The following is a 27,386-nucleotide window of genomic DNA, read 5'->3' on the forward strand; positions in this document are numbered from 1 at the left end:
AAACAGAGACAAACCCACATAAATATGATTATCTCATACTAGACAAAGGTGCCAAAAACATACAATGGAGAAAAGAGAGGCTCTTCAACAAATGGTGCTGGCAAAATCGAAATACCTATGCAGTAAGATGAAATTAAACCCCTATCTCTCACCCTGTACAAAACTCAAAACTCAAAACTCAAAATAGATCAAGGATCTTGGAATTAGACCTGAGACCCTTTACCAAATAGAAGAAAAAATAGGCCCAAATCTTCATTATGTTGGCGGCTTAGGACCAGACTTCCTTAACAAGACTCCCAGAGCACAAGAAATAAAAACAAGAATAAATGGGATGAATTCAAACTAAGAAACTTTTTTCTCAGCAAAGGAAACAATACTGTAAAAAGAGACTCTACAGAGTGGGAAAAAATCTTTACCACATGCACCTCACATGGAGTATTAATCTCCAGGATATATAAAGAACTTAAAAACACCCCCAAAACAAATAATCCAATCTAAAGAAGTAAAACAATCATTCAACAAATGTCTAGCAACTAGATAAAAGCAAATCAAAACTACTCTGATTTCATCTCACTGTAATCAGAATGGCAACTATCAAGAATACAAGCAACAATAAATGTTGGCAAGGATGTGGGGAAAAAGGTGCATTCATACATTGTTTGTGGGAATGCAAAATGGTGCAACTATTAAGGACTACAGAATGTAGATTCCTTAGAAACCTTGGAAAAGGAACACCATTTGACCCAATTATCCCACTCCTCCATCTATGCTCAAAGGACTTAAAATCAGCATACTGCAGTGATGTAGTCAAATCAATGTTATAGCAGCTCAACTCATAATAGCTAAACTATGGAACCAACCTAGGTGACCTCAACAGATGAGTTGATAAAGAAATGTGTGTATCTATATAATGGAACATTAATCAGCCTTAAAGAACAATAAAATTATAGCATTTGCTTGTAAATGAATGGAACTGGAGAATATCATACCAAGTGATAAACCAATCCCAGAAAACCAAAGATTGAAAGTTTTCTCTGATATGCATATGCTAATTCACAATAGGGATGGGCTAGGGAAGAATAGAGTTACTTTAGATTAGGTAGAGGGGAGTGAAGGGACAGAAGAGAGTATGGGCAGTAGGACTGATAGTAGAATGAATCAGACATTATTACCCTACATACATATATGACTACATGACTGTGTGATTCTAAATCATGTACATCCAGAAGCATGAGTAACTATACTCCATTTATGTATGATATGTCAATGTGCATTCTATTGTGGTGTATAACTAATTAGAACATTTTTTTAAAGTAGATTTTAAAAAGATACCAACTTTCAGAAAAATAAAAGAATGACAATAATATTTGGCATCAAATGGGTGGCTATGGAAACTTTCAGGCTAAGTGAAGTAAGGCACTTCCATAAAACCAAGAGTCAAATATTTTCTCTGATGTGTGGAATCTAACCCATAATGGAAAGGGTGAGGGGAAGAACAAAAGAGCAGGAGATTAAAGAAGAGGGAATGGAGGAAAGGGAGTAGGGATAAGCAACGGAAAGACAGTGGAAAGAATCAGACAGTTTTCCCTCGCAGATATGTGAAAACAACAGGTGAATCCCACCACCGTGTACATTCATAAGACCACAATACTAACCAGAATAAGGTAAATTCTTTGCTTGTGTATTGATATCAAAATCAATTCATCTGTCATGTATAACTACAAAGAACCAATGAATAAAAAAATAGACAAAATATTTCTGGGTTTCTGTAAACATTTTTATAGCACTGAAATAAAGTTAAAAGGAAATGAAAAGTAAAAGGGCTTTCTAGAATGGGTTTACTCTCTTCCAACTTTCTGCCAAATGAGGACACAGCTGTTAGGACAGAATTTTCCCACTCTGACCTCCAGAACTGTGGGGAACAATTTTCTGTTCTTCATGAATCTGAGTTTTCACTAATAGGAATTAAAACTGAGAGAAATTGAAATAGTTACTTACTAATAATCTAACATATAACAATACCTTCAAAACCGGAGTTCTGTGATGAAAAGTCACTGCTTCTGCTGGCTGGTGGGTGTCTGTGCAAGGGGCATGCCTTTGACGCCTAGATGTGTTGCAGCTCCTGAAGGCAGGCCATGCCACCCGGTGTTGCAGCAGACCCCAGCACCGCACCAACCGCGGTTTCTTCTTTCTGGATTCTCCTCCACATCAAGGAATAGTCTCTGTGAAACTGGTCCCAAGCTGAGGAATAAGCTCCACAAAACTGAAACAGAAGTTTGTGCTGCAATCCTGGTGACATATCAGGTTTCTCTGTCAGAATGCGCTACCAAGGGTTTATATAGCACTTGGTGCACTGCTATTGGTCCAAACTTATGCTAATTAGGGTTTGAAAGAAGTACCAATGCTATTGGTCCAAACTTATGCTACTTAGGGTTTGAAAGAAGTACCAATGCTGTTGTTCCAAACTTATGCTAATTAGGGTTTGAAAGAAGTACCAATGCTGTTGTTCCAAACTTATGCTAATTAGGGTTTGAAAGTTGTACAAATACTATTGGTTCAAACTTTTGCTAATTAGTTTGACACATACTAATGCTATTGGTCAGTCCTTTTTTTTTTTTCCCCCAAACATTCATTCACACCAGCCCCAAACTCCCATACTGAGAATAACCCCAATGTCAATCAACTTGTGAATGAATGGACTGGAATTTAGCTAAATGGCAAATCTCTGGGTTCCATTCCTGTTTCAAAAAACAAAACAAAACAAAACACAACAAAAAAAGTAAAACAGAGACAGAGAAAGAAGAGAAACCGAGAAAAAGAAAAAAAATCAAGTAAACAAAATTTATCAATACATAAAACCTTATTCAAAAACATACCTGCTCTGTGTTTTTCAGGATCTGTGTCAAGTGACCCCTTATCTTTTACTTCTTCAAAAAATTTTTTTCCAAAAGTTGAGAGACAGGGACCATATGTTAGTCATCTCTCTCTTGCAGTTATGCCAGAAAATACTTATGTGAGGTGGATGTGTGGGATATAATTGGGATGAAAAATCAAGGCCTGATTTGGAACCACCTTGTGAAGCATTGCAGGTAATATCACTAAAAAGTACTTGGTAAAATTGAAATACAAGTGTGAACAAATTATATGGAACAAAATTGTTTTATAATTAAAGATCAAGAAGAAGCCAAAACTAGAAAAAATAAAATAAAACTAGCTAATTACTGGTTTTATTTGTATTTACTTTCAGTAGAACTTTGTGAATTGACTCTATCCATTCAAGAGATTTATAGTACTGAAACCTGAGTTGGGTGGGGCAAATGTTATCCATGTAAAATTAAAACATGACTGGTAAAATACTGAAAATATCTTCCCTGACTTGATCACCAACATCCATCATATTCACTAGAATATTGTATCTGAAATAATCTGACTTGATATTGGAAATTTTGAAGAAGAAGCAGAATTCACAAGCTGGCAAAGAGTTCTCTGCATGAGGCAAAACTGTTGCAAGTTGTTCAAAAATGATATTTTGGTGATGTTCCTGTGGGTTTCAGCACAACCCACCAGAACTTAATCACGTTTAGTCTTGGTCAGGATGGATATGGATTGGATATTGAAGGAGGAAGGAAGAAGCTTGATTGGAGACTAAGCTGGAGAGGCAGTGGTAGGAAGAGCCCTGTCCTTTCTTTTTATTTTGGTACCAGAAATTGAACCCAGAGCTGCTTAACTACTGATCCATATCTCCAGTCCTTTTTTTGTATTTTGAGTCTGGTCTCCCTTTGTTGCTTAGGGCCTTGCTAAGTTGTTGAGACTGGCTTTGAACATGGCTCAGCCTCCATGTGCCAGGATACCAGGCTTAATCACTTTATTCTTAATAAAAAGGACTCATGAATTTGTGCATCCAAGTGCTCCTGTCATCTTTTTCTCCATTCCACAATCAACACCAAGTCATTGAAGTGTGCTGTTTCTAAAGTTCCTTCCCTTCCATCAATTCCTAGTGTTCCTTTATTGTTCTCTCCTTCAGAGGGTTGTCCTTCTGACCAACTGAGCCCCAGCATACCTATGAACTTCTGCACAAAATTACAAGCTCTAACACTTGTAGCTGATTCTTTGGTGTTTTCTGAGCATGGTAATGATCTGCTGATGCTCTTTCTACACCCCCACTCTCTTACTGTCCTCCTGAATATCTGGCCTTTGGTTAGGGGCTACCATTTGACACATCCCCATCACTATCCTGAATGTCACTTGGGGTCTCTTTCTGTGCACCAGTGACATGCTGTGTCTTGGCTGCAGGTCCTGGACCTGAAGTTTCTGAGTGACCCACACCACAATCAATCACCCTGATGTTATCTGATGAGATAGCTCATGGAGTGGGAAGACACCCATGGCTAAATTCTTCCTCTGGATTACCAAGATACTTCTGAATCCAGATGTGCTTTGGGCAATCTTTCAGAGTAGTCAGTCAGTCAGTCCTGGTGCTCCTAGTGTCTCTCTGGGGCTTTACACCCATTGGGTCCTCAGAATGATATGATGGAATGGCACCGTTATGCATCCATTTTTTTATATCAAGCTTCTAAACACAGAGAGGTTAAGTCACTCAACCAAGATGACACAGATAGGAAATGACAGAGGCAGGATTGCAGCCAAGGGAGTATGCAGGTCCCTAAAACAGAATTAGAAGCTGCTAATTTCTTTAGCACAAACTCTAAAAGCACAGACTCTTCACTTGCGCCTGTAGATACCGCAATGGGCAATGCAAAGCAGGAGGAAACCTGGCATCTTAACCTTCCTTCTGTATTTTTCTTCAAACTCCTGCTCAACCTTGCATGGAGGTGTGCTCTCATTTAAGGACTGCTCTGATAAAAACTGGTAGCACAAAGTTTATTATCCCTAAATTTACCTAGCATCTCATCCCCCTTCAAGACTGAGATAAGAATAACTAAGGGATTTCCAAGGTTGACAAGGACATTCAGTGCCAGCTCTTACATCATCCTGTTCCACAGCACTGGAGTGGCCTAAAATTCTCCAGTCATTGCCCTGCACCTCACAGCAACAGCAGATCCTTGCAACAGATCACCTGATGAGGAGGCTGACCCTGCCAAGCAGACACACCCATCCCATTAGAACCAGGGTCTACAGGTCCAACAGACAAGGAGCCCCTCCTAGGAGCAGCAGGGAGATGACAAATATGGGATCGGTTGCCATGGACTGCATCCTTGTTCAGTCCTCTTACTCCATCTCAACTTCTCCTCCATTTAATCTGAGAGCTCATGCAAGCATCCCCAGGACAGGAGCAAGACACTGGAGCTTATTTTGCTTTCCTAATATGGCCATGGTGAGGAAAGTTCCTTTCTTGTGTTCCCATTACTTTCTAGTTTGCTTTCGGGGTGAGTGACTGGACCTGACTTGCTGGGACCCCAGAGTCAGATCTGTGGCCAAAAACTGCAACAAAATTCTGAGAGTTCTGGCTCCTAGCCACCCCACCTACCCTCTCACTGGGGGCTGCATATGGAGGTGATCCTGTGGGTCTCAGCACAACCGGTTGGGCACTTTCCTGATCTTGACCTTGTGGATGCTGAGGGTTTTCAGTCCAGGCTCTGAAATCTCTTCACTCTGTTCTAGTGGTCATTCCTTTCTCTGACCCTGTGAACAGCCACTCAACCTACAAAGACAGACCTTCCCATTTTCCAGGGCCCTGCTTCTAATGTATCAAGCGAGATACCACAGAGCATGGCTATCTTGTAAAGTCTGCATCCTTAGTTGTTTGCAGTAGAAATCTCAGTGCCCTGTGACAAGAGGGACAGTGTACAGGAAGGCTCTGGTTGTTTCTGTAGTTCTAAGCCTCATGGTTTGGGAGGAAATGGGCTGCAAACTGGTTTTGGGGTATGGCTGCAGAAGTGGCTGGTATTGCTGAACTTGTTTTTTGAGTGGTTCCAACTTCCTGGTGATAATCAAGGTTTTGGTTGTGGATGCCTCCTGCTGAGAGCTTGAAGGCCTGGGGGTCATCACAGGTCTCACTCTAGGTGCACCCACATTGTCAGTCCCATCATAACCCAGGTAACCCAGCTCTTCACCTAGTGGAGATTAGTACACATATGTAGGAAGCACCCTCTTGGTCAGCCTGGACCAATCCATCTTGAAGACTTTCCACTGCAGGATCTTAGTGGGATGTTGGAGACCAGGTGCTTCAAGCTATATCTTTATGGACAAGGAAAAGGCTCAAGTGGTAGTGGGTCTTACCAGGGATGGCACAGTGGCCCCATGTCTGAGAAGAGTAGCTCTCTCCTGGGAGACCCTCTGAAGCTGGAGATATTCAACACCTCCCAGATGCCCCTGCATTGATACCTCTGACCTGAAACTCTCCTGATTGATGACTCATCACCCAACTATCCAGAAAAATCTAAATGAAGCGTATTCAAGTGAAAATCTTCATGCTTTCACTGTGGCCTGAATGTGGGTTGCCCCCACACCAACTCATAGGCTGAATTCTGACCCCAAAGGTATCAGGAGGCCTCTGGGAGGTGGGTGGGGCCACAAGAGTGGAATTAGTGCCCTTGTCAAAGAGGCCCAGGAGCTCATTCAGCTGCCTCCACCACACAGGGATGCATGCAGAAGGCTTTTCCCTGAGCAAGAAAGGGCAAGACACAAAATCTGCTGGCACCTTAATCTCAGAGTGTCCAGCTTCCAGTATAGTGAGGAATGACTTTACATTGTATATAAGCTACCTGGTCTTTGGCATTTGGTTCTAGCAGCCTGAATAGACTGGGACAACCTTCCTGTAAACCTGCTACCCCTGGAGTATCTCAGTCAATGGCAAGGTCATCCTTCCCTGGGAATCAAATTTGTCACCTTGCTCTTAGCAGTTCTTCAGGACAATCAGTCCCATCTCTGGAACACATGGTCAGCTCCATGGGGTCCTTCACTGTCCCCACTGGATCCCAGCTCCATCTCTTCTGACCTCTCACCTCTTGCCCTCCAGCCCTGCACACCTCCCAACCTACCCTGCTCACCAGAGCACTCTGGATGATGTCCCCCAACATGGAACAGACCCGGTGAGTCCTCTGCTCAGAACTTTTGTTGATTTCTCATCTCATTCTCAGTGAAAGGGGAGTAAGACAGCAGGACTGAGGTGTACATGTGGATCTCACACCAACTATATCCCTGGCTGTATAAAAATGTGCCCCTCTCTGTGACTCAGTTTCCTCTCATCTCTTTCTGCCTTAAGTCACTAGATGTGGATATTTTAAGAGAGAGAGGGGTTAGCAGTGCAGGGGCCCTCCAAGACCTCCTGCACACCCTCTAACTCTGACTCACCATCAAGCCTGTGCTGCCTGATCCACAGTCCTAGTCCTGCACCCAACACCTGCAGGCCCTCCTGCTCCTGCTTCCACAGGCTCCATCCCACCTGAAGGCCACTCTGCTGATGCACAGATTCCCAGAGAGTGTGGTGACAGCTGCATTTGAAACATTGAAAATGTAAAGGGGGAAAAAAAAAGGAAATGATGGCACAGAAGAGGGAAAGAAAAATTTCCTGTGAGAAGTGGGTGGTGGTTACACAGATAGAAGGAATGTGGAATTATTTTCCAGGCAGGGCTTGGATGTGCAGAAACCTAGCCAGTCCCTGAGCTCATGACCTTCTAACAGCAATATCTGAAAATGTGAAGAACTAGTCCCTGTTTACCCAGGATCTCTGATCACTTGCTGGATTCCTCTCCACTGACATTATCCACAGCCTCCAGCAAGGCTCACCCTGCTGACTTGCAGGCTCTTGCCTCTGTCCCAAGCTCCAGACCTTGACATTCACTATCAAATCAATGGAAGATTTTAAGAAAATATACTTTTTCCTTACCGGCCTCCAGTAGAGCTCCTCCCCCAGCTTCTCATTCCTCTTTGGGTTCCATGGCTAGAGGTGTCACCAACTCAGACAGTTCAGTTGTCTCTGGCACTGCCATGTTGGTTTGGATACTTTGGGCTACAAAGAACCACATTCCCAACGAAGTAAGTGGTTCTTAGTTTGCCAAGGAATTTAGAAGAAGACCTGGAAGGATGACACCAGGCACTATCTACCCCATCTTTGCCCAAAGCAAGGGAAAAGGGGCTGTTCTTGGAGCAGCCTCTTTACACCAGTACTTTGACCAGGAATGAGAACACTTCCCAGGGCCCATTGGCCAGAGTGAGGTCATGGGCAGCACTCACACAAGGGAACACTGAGGCATCTGACCAAGTGACTGGGAGAGCCAGGACTGATTTCAACTGCTCCAAATTCCTTCCCATTTTGCCTAGCCAAACACTGCAGCTGGCAGAGCAGCAAGCACAGTCCAGAGGCAGACCTGGGCTTCCTCACTTGATCCCTTCTCTTACAGCATCCTGCCCAAGCTGCAGCCTCATCCATTCCTCCCCTCATGTGTGTCTCTGGAAATGCCTCTTCCTAGACCTGCCTCTGATCATCTGTCTTGTCAAAAACTGACTGATGCCTGATCCCTCAAGCATGAGGCTCTCCTGATCACTCCAGCACCCAAGTGTCCTGGTGGTTCTCTTATTCACTGTGTTAGCTGGCTTTCCATCACTGTCACCAAAATACCCCCAAAAAAATCTAGAGGAGGAAAAGCTTATGTCTACTCACAACTTCATAGGTTCCCTCCATGACTGAATGACTTCATCGCTCTGAGCTTGAGGTGAGGCAGAACATCACATCATCATTCCTTGAGGTGAGGAATGCTGTTCAGCTCATGGCAACTGAGAGAGAGAGAGAGAGAGAGAGAGAGAGAGAGAGAGAGAGAGAGAGAGAGAGAGAGACAGCACTTCACTGACCAGGGACAACATATAAACTGGAAGACACACCCCAAAAACCTGCTTCCTCCAGTTTCGTCCTGCTCACTTATAATCACCACCCATTAATCCATTCAAGTTACAAACCCACCAAATAGATTGACACACTGATTAGGTTACAGCTCTCATGATCTAATCCTTTCACCTCTGAACCCTTCTGCATCATCTCACACATGAGCTTTCAGGGGATACTGCCTATCTAAACCATGACATCTACCATACTAGGTACAAACCTCCTCACACTTGAAGTCAAGGCCTTTGGCAGTATGATCATTAATAAAATAAAATCAGTACTGTTTGCATCTAGACCCTGAGAGGGGAACTGAGAAAGAGAAAAATGACCTTCCTGATAGCACATGACCCAGGCATAATCTCCCCAAATCAACACAAGCAATGCTAATGGAATGAAAAGCTCAGGCAGGACCACATGGCAATTATATAGAAATCTAGGTGGAGACTGACTCTCAGGCCATCCCCTTTCTAACATGAGTGACAGCTTCCTTTTTTGCGGGGAGGGGATGAGTGAATACTGGGGATTGAACTCAGGGACACTCAGCCACTGTACCACACCAACAGTCCTATTTGGTATTTTATTTAGAGACAGGGTCTCTCTAAGTTGCTTAGTGACTCACTCTTGCTGAGGCTGGCTTTGAACTTTCAAATCTCCTGTCTCGATCTCCAAGGTACTGGGATTGCAGGTGTGCACCAGTGCACCCGGTTGACAGTTGCCTCTTTACTGATGACTGTAACTCTCTGTTAATCTTCCCACCCCTGATATAAAAGTATTTAAGATGCCCAATCACCAAGCTGCCTCACTTATTCTTGGAGAATTTAACATATTTTTGGAGCAGGACAATCCCTGCAGATGGGATAACTGAGAGTCTGGTGTCTGATGCTACTGGCAGCTCAGTTCCCAGCCAAGGCACATGGGAACATCTCTATGCGCCATGCTCATTACTAAGTGCCAGTTAGGGAGTTTGTGACTTTGGATAAGCACCTTTCTGAGTTGGAGGGCTAGGACAAAGCCAGAGAACCTGAGGAGAAATGGGTCACTCTCCCTTGCTGCTCCATTGCAGATGTCACCAAATGATCATAACATTGCATCCTGCTTGGAGTTGGGATGACTCCAAATCCAATCAAATGACTTGTACCTGTCACAGTGGGCTGGATTATGCAGCACTAAAAACAAGAGAATTGTTTCCAGACTAATTAAAACAAAGGTGTTCTTTTCCATTGGACTACAGGTCCTACAGGTAGGCTGCTACTCTGCTTTAGGTGATCTGCACCCCAGAACCCCAGGCTCTCTCACAGCATTCCCCAATTTCAGCTCAAGTCTCTGCACAGGCTGTTCTGAGCAGTGCAGGGTATTTAGCTGCAACTCTGGCCTCACCTGTGTTAGGGGTTTAATCATGTCCCCCCAACCTTGATATGATGAAGTCCTAACTCCTCAAAAGGTAACTGCATTTGAAGAGGGTGGTCGCCAATGGGACTCATTAAGATGAGGTCATACTGGATTAAGTGGCCCCTCATCCAAATGCCCCATGGCCCATGCAAATGGGACATGTGGACAGAGACTAGCACACAGGGAGAATGCGAGGCAGTGTTCAGGGTGATTCTTCTATGATCAACGGAACACACAGCCTGGTGGAAAGCCACTAGAGACCAGTGAGGGGCATGACACAAATCTTTCTTGCAGCCCTAGGAGGGAAAAACCTGGACCTTAGACTTCCTGACTCCAGACTGGGAGATAATACATTTGTGTCATTGAAGGTCCCAGTCTGGGGTACTTGTTAGTGCTAACAAATAAATTCAATCTACTAGATGCAACAGCACCCTCCCTGCAAGTCCTGGTGACCAAAAATGTGTCTGGACCTTGTCAAATGCCCTTGGGAGCAGAATCCTACTGGGTTGAGAATAGGGGAAACTTCAGGGAAAATTGTGTCAAACATCCCACCTGAGAAAACAGGTCTCTTCCACTGCTTCACTCTGTTGGCCGAAGTGAGTCACAGGCCATGCCTGCTTCCATGGGGTGGGGGGTTTTGACCCTCCCTTTGGATTGGGCATTGAAGGGTGACCAGTTGTCCATTTTCCACAGAATAAGAGGTAGCAGGTGTGGCTGACCCTCCCTCCCCACTCGGGTCTTTATCCACTTGCCCCTCACTGAGACCTGCCTAGGCCACACTCACCCCAGGTCCCCTTCCCTGCATTATGTTCCCCACAGCACTCACCACCTTCTGTTACAGGGACACCCCTCCAGTGTATTCTGTGTCATCTGTCTCTCTCCCCTCCCAGGTGTGCAGGCCCCATGAAGTCAGGTCCTTGGTATGATTCCCAGCTCAGTTCCTTGCAGACCTCTTGGCCCAGTTCAGATGGCCCACAGACACCTCTTGACATGAATGAATTCATGAGTGCAGATGAAGCTCCTTTTCCATTTTGGTCAAGGTGACCTCCACAGGCATGCTCAGCCTTTTTCACCCTATGGCATTCCAACAAGAATCAGAAGTTATCCCTTTCTGTCCCTATGCCACCTCACCCCACCACCTTGCTTGCTTCCAAAGTCACAGTTCCTGGTACTTTTGCAGGAGGGTGGTCATCCTTCCCTTCCTGCAAGCCAGTCAGTTTGTCCCTGGGTGGCCACTTACAGAAGAGTGTGCTGCTATCCAGACCCTGGTTGCAGTGCTATCCAAGGCAAAGCATCTCAGCACCTCCCAGTAAATCTCAGCACCTCATTAGCCAGTCCCACCAGAGGCCCAGGGAGTTTTCTGATCATCTAGTTCCACCCTCTCTTTCACCCAGCTATGGTGATGAGAGCCTGGGGCCTTCAGGGTTTTATATCTGTGCAATAGAATCAATAAGCATTTATTTGCTATGTGCTGAGGCCTGAGTGCAGCATTCTTCCTCCAAAGAGAATGCACCCCTAATCCCCAGCAGAGTGGCCCCAGGTATGTCTGTAGCCTCACTGCCTGGTTCAAGTCCCCATCTTGCTATTCTCCTCCTATGCATGGTGGCTTTACAATATGTCTGCAAATTCTTTGACATTCTTTCTTCTAGAATTTTTAGTTTCCTTTTTGTTGACAATGAATGAGTCCTTCTCAGGGGTGGAATGTGGTAGAAGTGAAATTGCAAATTTCAAGGCTTGCTCTTAGAAGATTCTCTCTCTCTCTCTCTCTCCAGACTCATGCCTCAGGAGCCCTGAGCTGACCTGTTCGAAGCTTGGCTATCCTGAAATTGTGTTGGAGACACCGCAGTGCTGGTCTGGGACACTGCAGTTCGCATCTTCAGCCTTCCCAGAAAAAATGTGAACCTCCAGCTGATTTCCAATTCCCCAGAGTGAAGCAGGAACCTGCTGACCCACCAAGGCCTCCCCAAACCATATATTCATGAGCAGAATAAAGGTTATTGCTGTTTTCTGCTCTTAGATTGGTGGGTGGCATATTATGGAGCAATAAAGAAAACCGGAACAGTACACAAATCAGGAAAGTTCTAAACTATAATCTATCATTTTCCCATCTGCCAAATCCCAGCAATTCCCTCAGATGTTGGGAGGATTCAACATATCACCCAACTTCCCCTGGAGGAGGACATGGCACAGCCACCAGGGTATGGTACTAGAGAGCCAAAGAGAGGACCCCAGTGCTGGGGGAACAGCAAAAACACAGCTCTGAACATCCTCTCTAGTGACCCAGGGCACAGGGCAGCAGTTCTGTAGTCCTCCACTGTAACCTCTGTAGTGCTAAGACACCCGAAGATAGAAGAAGGAACACAAAGTGCCATATTCTGAGAGGAAGTATTCCACCCTTTCCTGGCTCCCATCCCCAGAGGCACCAGTTTCCTGGATGATCTTCCAAGATTGCTTTCATTTACAGGATCATCTATGTAAAAAATAAATGAAGAAAGGAAGAAAAAGAAGAAAAATTATGAAGTCCTGCATCCGGCCTGTTTCTTTTCCTGCTGAGTTTTCAGGGTCAAGGCCAGTGCCTGGTACCTAACTTATGATCAATAAATCAATGAGGAATGGGCATGAGCCTTGTTCAAATGGCACGTTGGCAGCACACCTGCATGCGACTTGCTACCTTCTCTTCTCCTGTTGGAGGGAATGTCTTCTCTGAGCACCTGGAGCTGCCTCACTGTTTCCCTGGCAGACAGTAGTTCATCATGTGGTGAAGTGTTGTTTATCAGCTGCTTTCCCTGATGGACATGCAGACTACATGGGTCCCCACTTGTTTCTACTCCAGTCAGAGTTATACCACACAGATGCAGATGGACACAGATATGCATCCTGGTTCTCTGTCTCTCAAAGACATAGCATATTCTTTTGTCCTCTCTCTGATTTCTTCCTCTCTTTTTCACACAGCTCCTAAGAACTGGCAGACCTTGGCTGGTGCAGACATCAAGGCACAGTGCTGTGTGCAGCCAGGGAGGCATCTGGAGGAGAAGCACTGGCTCTGGTCCTAGAAAGGAGGGTTTGGACTCCATGGTGGGCAGCAGGGACAATGGCTCTAAGGCTGCCTTTGGAAAGCCCCCACTTACTTGGATGGGAATTGCAATTGCAGCTCCTCCCACCATGTGGAGAGAGGCAGGAGACAGAACCCGGTTGGGGGACACTCTGGCTGTGCAAGATGGACCCAGTGGAAATGAACAAAGGGTTCATCAGGCTCAAAACCAGACATGAGCAGCCAAGGTCAAAGCCAACTTTGCACAATGTCACCAGTTGCCAGCAACTTCTTCTCCAACTACTAACACACTGATCCATTTATGGCAGTATGTGGGGCCCAGAAATGGACAGAAGCAAGACTCATGAAAAGAGAAAGACAGAGACAGAGAGACGTGCACAGAGGAAGACAGACTGAAAGAGACAGAAAAAGAGGGTGAGGGTGAGAGGGAGGAAAACCCCAGAGAGCAGGGGACAGAAAGGGAGGTTGGGGTGGGACAGAGTCCAAGACCTTCAGAGAGCTGGGAAGCATTAGGCTCCAGGGATCAGGACTCCAAGATGAGAAGCTGCTTCCACCTCCCAGGAACTCATGCAGGTAACCCACTTTGTTCCTGGATCCCCAACCCCAGATTCACAGGCACATGAGTGTTGTGCACATTGGACACCACGGGCCTATGTCTTCTGACGGTCAAGTTTGCCCAGCCCATCTTTGGCCTTTTCTCCCAGACTGTCAGCTCTCCCCATCCTGAAGAGAACAGACAACCCTTTCTTTCTGCTTTCCCATGGGCAGAGGGATTCCTCTGGGGTTCTGTGGAGAGATTCTGGAGGGCCTGCCCAAGGCCCTGGGTCTTGCATTATGGATTCATAGCAGATGCCCTTCTCAGGAAGTGTGAGGGAACAGATGTGCATCTGTGGTCTCCATGGAGACTTGCCAGCAGGGCAACCTCCTGGGCAGCTGGGTGGTAAAACTTTTGTGTTTGCCAAGACTTTTTTTGAAGGCAAACCATATAAGCAAATCTACCAGGTGTCCCGAGAGACATGAGTTTCCCTCATGACCACACAGAGCCTGGTAGGCCAGGACACTCATTTGGGGACTTTGATTAACTCTCTTGAAACCATAGGCACAGGTTTTGGTTGATTGAGGATCAACTCCATTAGCTGTTCTTAAAATAGGCTGACAAATAGGTTCTACTATGAAAGCCCCACATCTGCCCTGAAAAAAGAAAGCAGCCCTAGGTGACTTGAACAAGAAATAGGAACATGTTTGGGAGGCAGAGGCAGGAGGAGTCTGTGGTGGGATGTTTGTTCATTCAGCAAAAACAAATCCTTGCTAGGAATCAACAGTCAAATTCTCATACCACCTCTTCTCTCATGGAACTCACTGGGCCCTCAACACATTGTCAAGTAAATAGTAAATAGGATGCTTCCAGCCCAGGAGACAAGTTTGCACCATGAGCTGGAGAATGTTGAAGGTGTGTGTCACAGGCATACAGAGAGCAGTGACACATGAGCTGAAGATAAGGGTGACCAAGTTAGAGCACAGGGAAGAATGGCCCAGGAGGGAATAGCTAGCTCATAGGCTCAGAGTCCACATTAGGCAGAGTCTAAGGCCTTCAGAATGGTTCCCAACCTCTCAGGATACTTCTTGGCTTCCAGAGGATGGAGGAAAGCTCTGAGTTGAGCTTGTATGATTCACTACCTCATCCAAGAGTGGGGGTGTTGAGGGTTGCAGAGAACTCCATGGGGCCCCTCTTGTGTTAACTTGTCTACAACCTGACCAGGACATTTGGGCCTTAAAGTCACAGAGAAGAAGGCTCCTTCAAGGTCACCTAGGCCAGTATTTCCCACACATGGGCACCCACCTCCACCGGCAGTATGTGGTGACTACTTCCCACCTGGGCACATCACCTGTATCCCCAGTGTTATACCTCCTCTCTATGGGATCTATGGGAATAATAATCATTACCTTATTGCTAGTTTTTTTTTCTTGCTGATAGCTACTAAAATACCACTATCTGAAATCTCCCAATTTTAGTCAGTTCTTCATTGCTGTGACCAATATATCTGGTAAGAATAACTTAGAGGAGGAAAAGTTTATTTTGACTCCTGGTTTCAGAGTTTCAGTCTGTGGTCAGTCAACTCCATTACTCTGGGTCCGAGGTGAGGCAGAATATCATGGTAGAAAGATGTGGTAGAGGAAAGCATCTCTGGACATGATGACAAGGAAGCAGAGAGAGCTCCACTCAAAAGGGACAAAATATAAACTCTAAAGGCAGGCTCCCAGTGACCAACTTCCTCCAGTCACACCCTGCTTGCCCGGAGCTACAACCAATTAATCCATATCAATGGATTAATCCACTGGTTAGTCCACAACTCATAATCTAATTATTTCACCTCTGAAAATTCTGACATTGCTTCACACATGAGTTTTGGGGAACACCTCATACCTAAACTATAACACAGTCCAGGAAGGACCCTTTGAGAAACTCCACCCTAGACCAGTTCTTGAGATTATGCCCAACTGTGGCCCAGAGACAGCAAAATATTAAAAAAAACATACTTAGTGAGGCCCACACTGCACTACCTTCCCTCTGTCCTCTGGACGACATCATTCCCAGGTGCACTTAGGTCCAGTGTTCATGGCCACTTGATCATGAGGGTGTCCAGTCTCAGTTCTTCAATTTCTCAGTGAAGATGTGCTCCCTCCCTTTCTTCTTTCACCCCTTTCCCTTTCTCTCTGTCCTCCTCTTCATCCCTCCTCCTCTGCCTTGTCCACAGCTTTGAAGTCACCAAACAGGTTGTGGAATCTTGGTTCTGCCTAACTCACTTATTACAAACCAATTCTCAGGTGAAAGGAACAGTAATCTCACCTTCTGCTTTTGAAGGGACAGAATATTCTAACCACTCATGAATGACTTAAAACAGCTCATCTCATCAGATGCAAGACATGTCACATCCCTCATAGCCCAGGGAGAATGGCATTAGCACTTATGGATTCTGCAGTTACTCACTAAGGGCACAGGTATTTGCCACACCCTATTCAATTCTGGAGATGAAGCTTCCAGAAAAACATACTCGTGGCCCTTGAGAGCTGGGATTCTCCTGGAGGAAGCACAATTCACAAACAAATAAATGAAGGCATTGCTTAAAGCAGTATGTGTGAATGCATGAATGGTCTTCACAGCTGTCCACAGCAGATTCCTGGTCATCCTTCAGGTCTGATTTCCCTCTTCTCTCTTTTGGCAACCCTCCCCAGCTCCCTCATATCTGATGCTCCATCCTCTAGCACCCAGGGCATCTGACAGCTGCCATGCATCAAATTACAGGCAGCTCAGATGCTCCATAGATGAAAACAGATGAGCGAGCATTTGTTTACATTCAGAAAGGACCTCAGGGTGTGTGTGTTTCCTGCACTGCTGATAAATGGGTGTGCCATGTGTGTGCTCCAAATGGGCTATACATGTGGCAAGTGTGTGGGCACAGGGCATTAATTTGGGGGCTGGGATGATGTTGTCTTCTGTCAGGGCAAGGTAATGATTGAGTGGCTTCTACCTGTGTATGTTCATCTCATGTGTGTTATACACACATGAGGATGAATGTATGTATGTGTGGAAAGGTGTATATGTGTATGTGTGTGTGTATGTGTGTGTGTGTGTGTGTGTGTGTGTGCAAGAGAGTGTGGTTGTACTGATGTGTTTGTAAATGCAGAGGGTCCCAGCAGAAGAGCATCAAGAGTGACAAAGGAGGGGAGAGCATGGGGAAGTAATGGGGAATTAAATCTACCAAATGATGTTAGGTCCATGTGTGAATATGCCACAGTAAATCACACTTACATACATATATGTATACATATGTATAAATAGAATGCATTAATTAAAAAATAATTATAACAGGTGATAAGTAGAGCAGAAGAGCAGGAAAGTGGAATAGAGGAGGGACCAGGGGTGGGGAATGAGATTGATCAAATTATATCATGTGCATGTATGAATAGACCACAATGAATTCCACTGTCATGCATAATTATAATGCAATAATAAAAGTAATTAAATAAAAAAGAAAATCCCCTTTGCTCTAAGGGCATGACTTGGAAATCACATACGCTCCCCTCTGTCCCATTGGCCAGAACTTCATCCTGTATTCCCCCCAGCTGCAAGGGAACTTGGGAATGAGAAGCCCAATTACATTCAATTTTTCTATTAATGCCATGGGAAGGGAGGCTGATGTCCACAGACACTTGAAATTCTGAGACTCTGCTGTCATTTGAATGCAATCTTGTGTTGGAAATGTAATTCTCAAATTCACATATTGATGATAGTTGGGAGAGGGGCCTTTGGGAGGCAATTGGGATTGGATATGGTCATGAGGTTTCTGTCCATAAAAACAGGTATTTCTTGACTGACACTCCAGACACTGAAGTCCTCAAATGTGTTTTGTTGGTTCACATAAATTATTTAGTTCAGACTTGCTGGAGTAGTGCTAATGTTCTACTTGAAGATCCTTTCTTTATATTTGACCTACTGATTAAAAAGTTTCTCCACATTTCATCTTATTGGACATTCAAATCAATAATTTTGTCTTCAGTTTGTATATACAGCAACTGAGGGTGAAAGAAGTGAAATGACTGGCTCCAGGTCACCAAAGGAATCAATCTGTGGGGAATGAACTTGAGGGTACTAAATTTCAAAGTGGTCATTCAACTCTGAAATTTTTTATGTTATAAATTGGTTATTTTGCTTCTAGATATAACCCACTTACTGCGTTAAGAGTTGGATCAGAAATTCTCATGGAATGAGTCTCGCATGTGGCCTTTGTTTTATCTCAGTGCTTTTTAACTATTAGACATTATTTTTATGAATATTACCCAATTTTTGACATTAGCACTACTCCAGCAAGTCTGAACTAAATAATTTATGTGAACCAACAAAACATGTTTGAAGACTTCAGTGTCTGGAGTGTCAGTCAAGAAATACCTTGTTTTTATGGACAGAAACCTCATGACCATATCCAATCCCAATTGCCTCCCAAAGGCCCCTCTCCCAACTACTATCAATATGTGAATTTGAGAATTACATTTCCAACACAAGAATTGCATTCAAATGACAGCAGAGACTGAGACTCAAGAATTTGTTCTCTGAGCCCACATTGCACAGAGCAGTGTAGAACAGCAAACATTGTCATGATAAGAAGACAACTGCCAAATCAACTCATTGCTTGTACATGTATCCCTGTTCAAACACTCCCCCACACACTTAACATGGGGTCACCACCCCACCATGTAGTGATGCCTCTGCTGGATCCTTCCTCCCAGGTGCCAGGTGACCTCAATGTCTGGGAGTACAATGCAAATTTTATGTCAATGGATTGCAAATTACAGTTGCACATCTTGCAAAAAATGAAGCATTTCATAAAATGGATGAAAATTTTTCTGAAGAGTGACTCTAATAACAGGCAGGGCATCTGCAGATGGCAATGTGGGAGCATCAGATCAATGGATACAACAGGTGCTTCAAATGAGAATAATTTTCATATTCAAGGACAGCACATGAGGCACAATACCTGTATGACTCATGATAAAATTCAGCAACGTAAGAAAATGGGAAGAAGTAGCTCTCAGGATGAAGAGGAAGTTCACACTTTTAATAGTTCTGCTAAAAGAGCAATATATAAATTTCAGACATTACTTGCCTTGGGTCACAAACAAGGCTGATCTTCTAGGCAGAAGAGAGAGAGAGATATAACTCTGCATGCCAAAGCAGTTATCTACATTTGCTGTAAATATTGTCTCTGGCTGTCATCTGTTTCAGTAAATGAATGGTTTGGAGATAGAAAAACCTGGTGAAAAGCAGAAAAGATGGACACAACAAGTTGAGGCTCCATTCTTCATTTCTATGTTTCCCACTGGTATCAATTAGGCAGTGAGCAGAGATGGATGAAACCCCTCAACTGTTCAATATGTAGTGCTCATCCAACCCCTTGCTAACTTTTTATTCCTCCAGAAAAGGCCAGGTGAACTCTTTCAGTGGATTCCCAAGTATGTAACTTTTTAGCCCAAGTATATTCCACAAAATATCTGAGACATACTTACATTAAAATGTTTACATTGTTTTTTTCTGAACTTCATTTACCTGTCCTGTACTTTATCTAAACTCTGGCAGAGTGGGGCATGTCATGGGGCTCATATAGGAATCAACTACTCAGAAACAGACTATTCTCAAATTAGGAACCCTAAGAATATACAAGGAGGAAGAAAGTGAGATGGGAGTCACCAGAATTGCTGCAGTAATGATTGCTTAGAAATGTCAGCAGGAAAATATCCACATAAAGGAAGTCTGTGGTCCAGAGGGTAATTAATTTTATTTTCCTAAATTCTTCTTATTCCAGGGAGTTAACAGAAAATATTTTTTTTCTATGGTGGTTTGTGCCAAAGGAAAATTTGTGCCATAACTCTGACCTTACCATTTAATATCAATTGCAAAGAGATATTTATTTATTAATATTTTCATAAATATTTAAGATGATGCATCTAAATGCCAATGATGACCCATAACCAAACACCCAGGACTTCCAAGCTAATTATTAGGGTATCCCAGGGAGAGATGCTTTATGTTCTCATAATCGAGGAAATTAAACAAATATTTGAAATGAGCTTCAAAATCAGACCAAGATATCAATAATTCACCAGGAGATGGAGGGCTGCCAGAGTGGAGTACTGATCAGGTTGCCTGCTGCCTGTGTCCTGCAGATGTGCTTCTTCTCCCATCTTTCTTTCCAGTAGTTGATACAAGACTGGTACAATCTTGCACTCCCTTTGTCATGGTTGAAATCTTAAAAATACACCTTGGCCTAACTGTTTTGACTTCCTCCAAAGAAGGAGAGGAAAGTTCAAGGGCTGTAAGGCAGAAAAGATAGTAGCTTTCCTGGGTAGATCCCAATTGGGTTTGAATGACTTTGGTGTCCTGGCCCCAAAGTGAGAAGACTGAACTGTGAAGTGAGCCCAAGACAGCCTGTAAAGCACCATGTCCTAGCCTGGTTCACTGGGTTTTCCAGGAACCAGCATCATGGGAGAAGAGCAGCACCATTCCAGTTTGTTAAGTAGGGAACTGAGGAGGAAGATCAAGAGGTATGAGAGCTGCTTCCAGGGAACAGCGTGAAGTTGTTATTTCCCTGCATGGAAATGGTATAAGGCAGCATATGGAGGTGGCTGTCTCAACCAAGTTCACATGGACACATCAAGAATAAGAAGGGCCGGGCATGGTGGCACATGCCTGTCATCCCAGCAAAGAGGGATGCTGAGGCAGGAGGATCCAAGGTCAAGGTCAGTTTCAGCAATTTGGTGAGACCTGACCCTGTCTCAAAATAAAAATAAAAAGGGTTGAGGATGTTGCTCCACTTGGTTGCATCTCTGGTACCAAATAAAAAAGGAAAGGCAAATTTCCTTCTATCCCACACACTTCTGCCCAGGACATCACCAGACATTGGAATTGAGAGAGAAAGCAGGAAACTGTGCAGAAATCCTTCAATGAATACAACATCAGGTTCATTTGGTATTCATTTATCAAGCCCTTACTCTGCCAGGCACTGTGTTAAGGAGCCAAAGACTGAGAACACAGAAATAAACAACTCTCCATCCTCAAGGGACAGAGTGGTTGACAGGTCACATTCTGTGCACCTGGGGGTTCTGGTCCATGCATGGCGAGGGGAGAACTTCTCCTTGAACCTTGCAGTGAATGCACCAGAAGAATACACCAACTCAGCCTGTGAGTCAGAGGAGATGTCCCTGAGGGGAGAAGATCTACGTGGAGTTGGAAATGATTAGAACTAATCCAGTCACAAGGGTATGGAGTCTGTCATGGGCATAGGGAAAATTTGTGCAGAACCCCTGAGTTATAGCAGAGCTCACTGACCCCTCCCTCATTTTCCTTTACTCTGAGTATTGGATCTCCTCACTTAGTAGAAGGACAGTTGCAAGTAATTAAAAAAAAATTCCTGCCTACTGTGAGTTAAATCACAGGGCAATTATTCAAGTCTCACAGAAAACCCAGAAGAGGGAGCTCTTGAGGTTGGATCAACATGCAACTGAAAGGTCAGTCTTTCTCCTCATGCCCATCATCTTGAGAGCCCTGGCTTTGGTCTTCAGGCCTGTCCTTCCATATTGCTCACACATGCATGGTGTCTATACATGGAATCCAAAAATATGGAAGGGCAAAGGTGAGATTCTCTCCTCATGAAGTCCTCTCTTCAGATGAGCACAGAGATGAGTTGGAAGCTGGCGTTGACCTCAACCTATGGCTGCAAGCCCCACTGGACCAGTCACTGGCACAGTGAAGGGAATAAAGCTTAAACCATGTTTGATCTTTAAGAGCAAGGGGTTGCCTTCTTGGGGATGAGGGCAAGAAGAGGGGACAGGCTTTTGGTCAGGCACTAATGTACCTGTCTACATTTTGTCCATGTACTTTCTACACGGACAAAATGATAGGCGGAAGTACTGCTGAATCCTCCCTCCAAAGAGGATGCGGGTAAGCATCATCCCAGCCCACCGCATCTGGGGACACACAATTGTTTTCACATGGTATGAAACCCGGGGACCTCAAGAGGGAAGCGGCATCCATAGGTCCCCAGGGCAGCAATGGAGATGACTTGGCAATGAAGTTCTTGACTCCTTTCTCAGAGTCTTTCCAACGCTGCATTTCCTCTTGACCTATGTAAAATATTTTAAAAGAGTATTATAAAAAATGTTTAAGAGTGTTAATTTCACATTTTTTTACCATAAAAAATTAATTGCCTTTGTTGATTAGAAGAATTGTATTCAGATTCCTCTTGAATGAAGCAGTAGAAGCAAATATATTCAGCCACTGCAGGATGCAGGCTGTGATCCAAGAACACCACACATCCACCCCACTGCCACAGTCAACCTGTGAGATGAGAGATGCTGTCATCTCAGTTTCAGAGGGGAAAACTGGGGCACAGAGATTCAAGATTTGTCCAGTGTCACACAACTATTAAACCAGAGAACCCATATATGGATCCAGGTAACTTGGCTCCAGATGAACAGAGCATAAAGACATTCAACATCCATGTGCCTAACACAATGTACTAAATCTAATAGGCAATAAACTTACCCAACAAAATGATTTTTAATGTTACATATTACAAATGATTAAAAATATAATTCAGACAAGAATTGGAATTGATGCAATCACCTTGTAAAATTGTTTAGTACTATCAGTCAAAGCTATTATTGGCCCAAAGTAAACATAGATATGTGCTGTGATTCACCAACACCACTCCTAAATATACCCAAATGAATTATGTGTGTACTTTTCCCAAAATCCATGTACTACAATGTTTAAAACAGCAGTAGTTGTAACAGTTAGGAAAAAACTCAAATGTCCAGGGGTTGAATAAACTAAGCTGTGTTACACACACACGCGCACACACACATACATACATGCACACATTCATAATATATAATAATAAACTATCCAATAAAGGGAATGCAAAATCTAAAATTACACATAAAACAATGAATAAAATTAGCAATTAATAGAAACAATGCTGAGTGAGGAAAAGCCAGAACCATGAAAGCACATGCTCACTCTGCAAACTCATTAATGTAAAGTGCAAACACAGGCCAGGGGCCTCTGTTGGTGTGGACAAAGGCAGAGGAAGATAGGAGGAGGAGGAGCTGCTGAGTGGGGATGTTTCTCTGAATGGTTGTGAGACAAGTGTGCTCAAAAGGCACATTTACCACGTGGGCAAGGATGACATGGGTGAATCTCTATACTCATGATCTGCTGCAATGAGATGATTGTAGAGGTGGTAGACTCCAGAGCTGGCGTGGACTGTTTCTCTGTATCACCTGCCCTTTTGAACTTTTGCTTCATTTCTTCTTAATTTTTTTCTAGGCAAAATTGTGATATCAAAACAGTCTATGTTTAATTTATTTTTAAGTTCTCCTTTCAAAACAAGATTTCTCATGATGAGAAATGAATCGCCCTCTTGTCAGTGCTCTTGGCTTCCTGTTACACAGGTCTGGCCATGGGCAAGAAAGCAAGAACTCTGCTGCAGCTGGAGATGGTGGAGTTCACTTTCCCCTTCTCAGGCTCTCCTGCAGGATGGGCTTGCCACTGGCTCTTTCATGCCCTTGAAGGAACTCCAGTATTTTGGTCCACAGTTGAAATTGGACTTTGAACCTGTGCCTATGCAGGTATCTCCTTATGGAAACTTTGGTGGCCACCATTTGGGTTTGGAACCTGTGGGGTTACACTCTTGCTAATGTGCAACCAAGAGGGCAGCCAGGGTGGAGAGAGGCAGCTGCCTGGGAATGTGTGGGTATGGGGCACCTACCTTGATGGCAGTGGACACACCCTCCATTAAACAAAATGTCCAAATGTGTCCAGCACCTTAAAGGCTGCACAAAATGTTCAACTCAGAAATTCTACTTCCAGAAATTATCCCAGAAAATAACTAATAAGCATTCCCTCTTCCATTCTGTGTGTTTCTACATTATTAATGCTTATGATTAACACAATTTTAACTCAAATATAACTTGGTGAAATAAGAAACAAACTAAAGTTCCCACATGGTGGTTGTAAATAATTGCAAAAATAAGAACTATTTGAAACCTATAATTTTATAGCTAACAGGTGAAGTAAGAGTCATTTCCTGATGTAATTGTGGAGATGAGATTTCTAAAGAAATGTGTTCATGTTTATCATGGAATTCAGAGATCAGCCTGGATTTATCATATCTTCCAGGAACCAAATTATCTCCAGTGGATCACACAGGAAGATGTGTCTGAATTCTGTTATTCTGATTGACAATACATTAATTTATTTTCTCCAGTTTATTATGCTTTATGCTCCCCAAAGATAATTCTTTGAAATATATATTTTATATATAATATATATATTTCCTTTTAGTAGAATAAGCATTATTAGGTCAGTGGATTGATCACATTTGTGAATAATTCTTTCTTGGAAATCCGGAGACATCTGCCTTGGCTTCTTTTTTTTTTTTTTTTTTTTTTTTTTTTGCAGTACTAGGGATGCCTTAGCTGCTTGAAGCTGTATCATATGCTTGTGGGTTCTGGGTTCTGGTAAATAGATTCTCTGGGCCTTCCTCTCTAGATAGTGGAGGAATCGAGGTGATTATTGCCTTTGGCATTTCTTCCTCCTATTCTGGTCTGCAAGGTCATTTCTTTAAATTAGAACCTCATCAAAAGTTGCCTAGCCAGTTTGCAGCTGCGGACAGCTCCAGGTGCGGGGGTGTGGGGGCACGGGGTCTGGGTCGTGGTCCATGCAAGGGGTTGTCATGGGAGCGGCCTCCCCACTGTGGCGCTGCTCGCCAGGACCCGGCGCCTTGACATGGTAGACTGAGGTATGAGTTTCTCTTGAGTACCAGGCGGACTGCTTGGAGAGCGGCCCCGGAATGCGTACAGGGTGCGAAAGAGCCATGTGGGCTGAAGAGGGGAGGTGGGCCTGGGCAACGGCGACCCGTCAGAGCCGAGGGGCCTCTCTTCTGAGATTTCACACAAAAGGAACGCCTTCATTGACACACCCAGAAGCCTCTTAATAGTCATTATCTCTTAATCCAATCATGTTGACAATTCAAATTAGTCATTATAGAGGTAGTAAGTAATTTCTGAAGTAGAATCTGAAAGGTTTTTTATCTTCTTTCCTCACTGGTACCACTGGAATACATCATTACTCACCATGAAACATAGAGAAAAATTCAACATCTTTAATTGAAAATCTCTCATGTGCCTGAGTCAGAAACTAACAAACAAAACGCAGTGCAAGAATCGGTATTTACTCTGACCTTACACACCCTAATGTCTGGGAGTTATTTTAATTTGACTTTTCAGTTTCTAATAAACAGAGATTAATAATCTTTATTTGTGACTCTAGTTAATAAGTTATTTAACATTATGAAAATAAAAACAGCAGAGTATGTCTTTTTTTCTTTATATATGAAATAAGACTTAAGATTTCTATTTTCTGATTCTGAAATAAAAGGTTTTACTCCATGAACATAAATTTATATGACTTCATATTCATCTGTGCACAACCAGTTTTAGTGTGTTCAATATTCTATTGATTGTTTTCTAACTTCGAGGAGCCAATTTCATCATCATTAAAAGGGAAGAGTCCTATTAGAAAATGTATAGCATCATTTATTTTCCCAATTGTCTTCAGAAGAATTTTAATGAAAGTAATTAGTTTAAGGAAAATTACACCTCATGACAGACTCATGGTGAATTTGAGTAGGTGGCCTTGGTCCTAAACTACTGAGACAAGACCTGGATCATCTGAATCTTCTCATGACTCTCAACCTGGGCCCTCAGGAAGACCCCAGGAACTACATAGAAAAACACTTTCTCTTTCATTCCCTCCTTCACTTATTTCTCTTCCTCTTGTTCTCTCTCTCATCCCCTTCACTGCGACTAACTGGAAATCCACAGTTCTCATTTTTAGAAGGCAGTTCCTGGTTATCCTGAGCCCAGAAAAGATGCTAACACATACCCCTCAACTTCTTAGGAGACTGCCAGTGAATGTGTTGTTTCTTCTTTTGCTTTTCCCTCATGGTGCAACTCTTTGGATACTCAAGATCTGGTAACTTATAAGTTCAAAGTGAGTTCATGATGCTAAGAATTAAACCTTTACCTTCAAAAATAAACAACAATCTATTTGTTCACTAAATTACTGTCCTGCGCAGTGCTCAGACGTACATAAAGGTTGTTATGAGACCAACTATCACTAAGGCCTCAGCACTGTATTATTACCTAGTGATGACGTCAGAAGTGTCCAAGGATCCAGACAGCATTCACAGTACTGCAAAATTGCCAAAGCCTATCACCTAACAAGAATTTCTTTCATTTACTTGAATTTCAAAGCTTGTACTTGATACCAAAATTATAGAGATGTACACATTACACAAAGGAAATTTTTCTGTGTGTCTAGAATAATGCATTACTCAGTCTCTTTAGTGGTGAGGATATGACAGAACCACAGAGGTTCAGGCCCAGTACCATGCTTGACTCATAAAAAGTAAAGGCTATATATAATGAGTAATGTTCACCTTATGTAGAAACCCAGGTGGGAGGCAAGCTGGAATATAGGTGGGAGCTGGAGGACTTCTCCAGACACCCTTAGCAGTTATTGAATTCCCCTTGCTGCTGTTCACAATCTCCTGTATCTTCACACACAGACTTGTCTCTCCTGCCACCCTTCCTCATCACATCCACACTGGCAGGAAGAGGGTAACAATTAGCCTAGTCGTTCTCTGGAATTCTTTTCTTGACAAGCCCAAATGTCTCCCTCTCTTTGATTGTGTCCCAGGGTCCAGGCTTTCTTCTGGAAACATGTAAGAATTGTACAGAGTTCAAGCTCTAAGGCATTTATTTTACCTCCCACCCAGTGTGGACTAAATCTCATCTCTTAAGTTGGATATATGTTTACTCTAAGTCATATTAATTACTATTTGAGTCAGAATTTCTGCCGTGACTAAAGGACCCAACAAGCACAACTGTATGCATAATAAAAGTTTTTTAGTGGCTCACATTTTCAGAGGTCTCAGTCCATAGACAGTCTGCTCCATTCCTCAAGGTTCAAGTATGGCAGAACATTATGGCAGAAGAGTATGGTGGAGGGAAGCAGCTCACAGGGTGATCATGGAGCAGAGAGATAGGTTCTAAGCTCCAGATATACAATTTATACTCCATAGCCTCACCCACAATACATCTATCAATAACCCACCTGCCTTCAGTCACCACCCAGTTAATCCCATCAAAAATTAATTCACTGATTAGGTTAAGGCTATAACCCATCATTTCTCCTTCAAACCTTGCATTATCTCACACGTGATCATTTGGGAGTCTCCTCACATCCAAACCATAACAATTACCATGACCTGCCCCCCAAACTCTGTTTTTCCCTGAGGCCCATTACACTGGTTGTTGTCTTAAACATCATGACCACTGAATAATAGGTAGTTTTATGATCAAATTTTCAGCTTTTAATCTTTTTATAGAAATAAAAATAAAAAACAGATACTATCTTGCACATATCAAATTAGAGGGTCACACTGTACCAAATGATTGGGAGGATATAGAGGAGTGAGGAAC

General features: G+C 43.4%; 1 pseudogene; it reads left to right on the top strand.

Annotated features, from left to right (window-relative positions):
* Positions 1–21,771: 21,771 nt before the first annotated feature.
* The window catches only part of LOC124974637 (polypeptide N-acetylgalactosaminyltransferase 13-like), a 74,163-nt pseudogene continuing 68,548 nt past the window's right edge, over positions 21,772–27,386 (top strand).

This window comes from Sciurus carolinensis, unplaced genomic scaffold (genome assembly GCF_902686445.1).
Source record: "Sciurus carolinensis unplaced genomic scaffold, mSciCar1.2, whole genome shotgun sequence".
In the NCBI taxonomy this organism is placed as follows: Eukaryota; Metazoa; Chordata; class Mammalia; order Rodentia; family Sciuridae; genus Sciurus; species Sciurus carolinensis.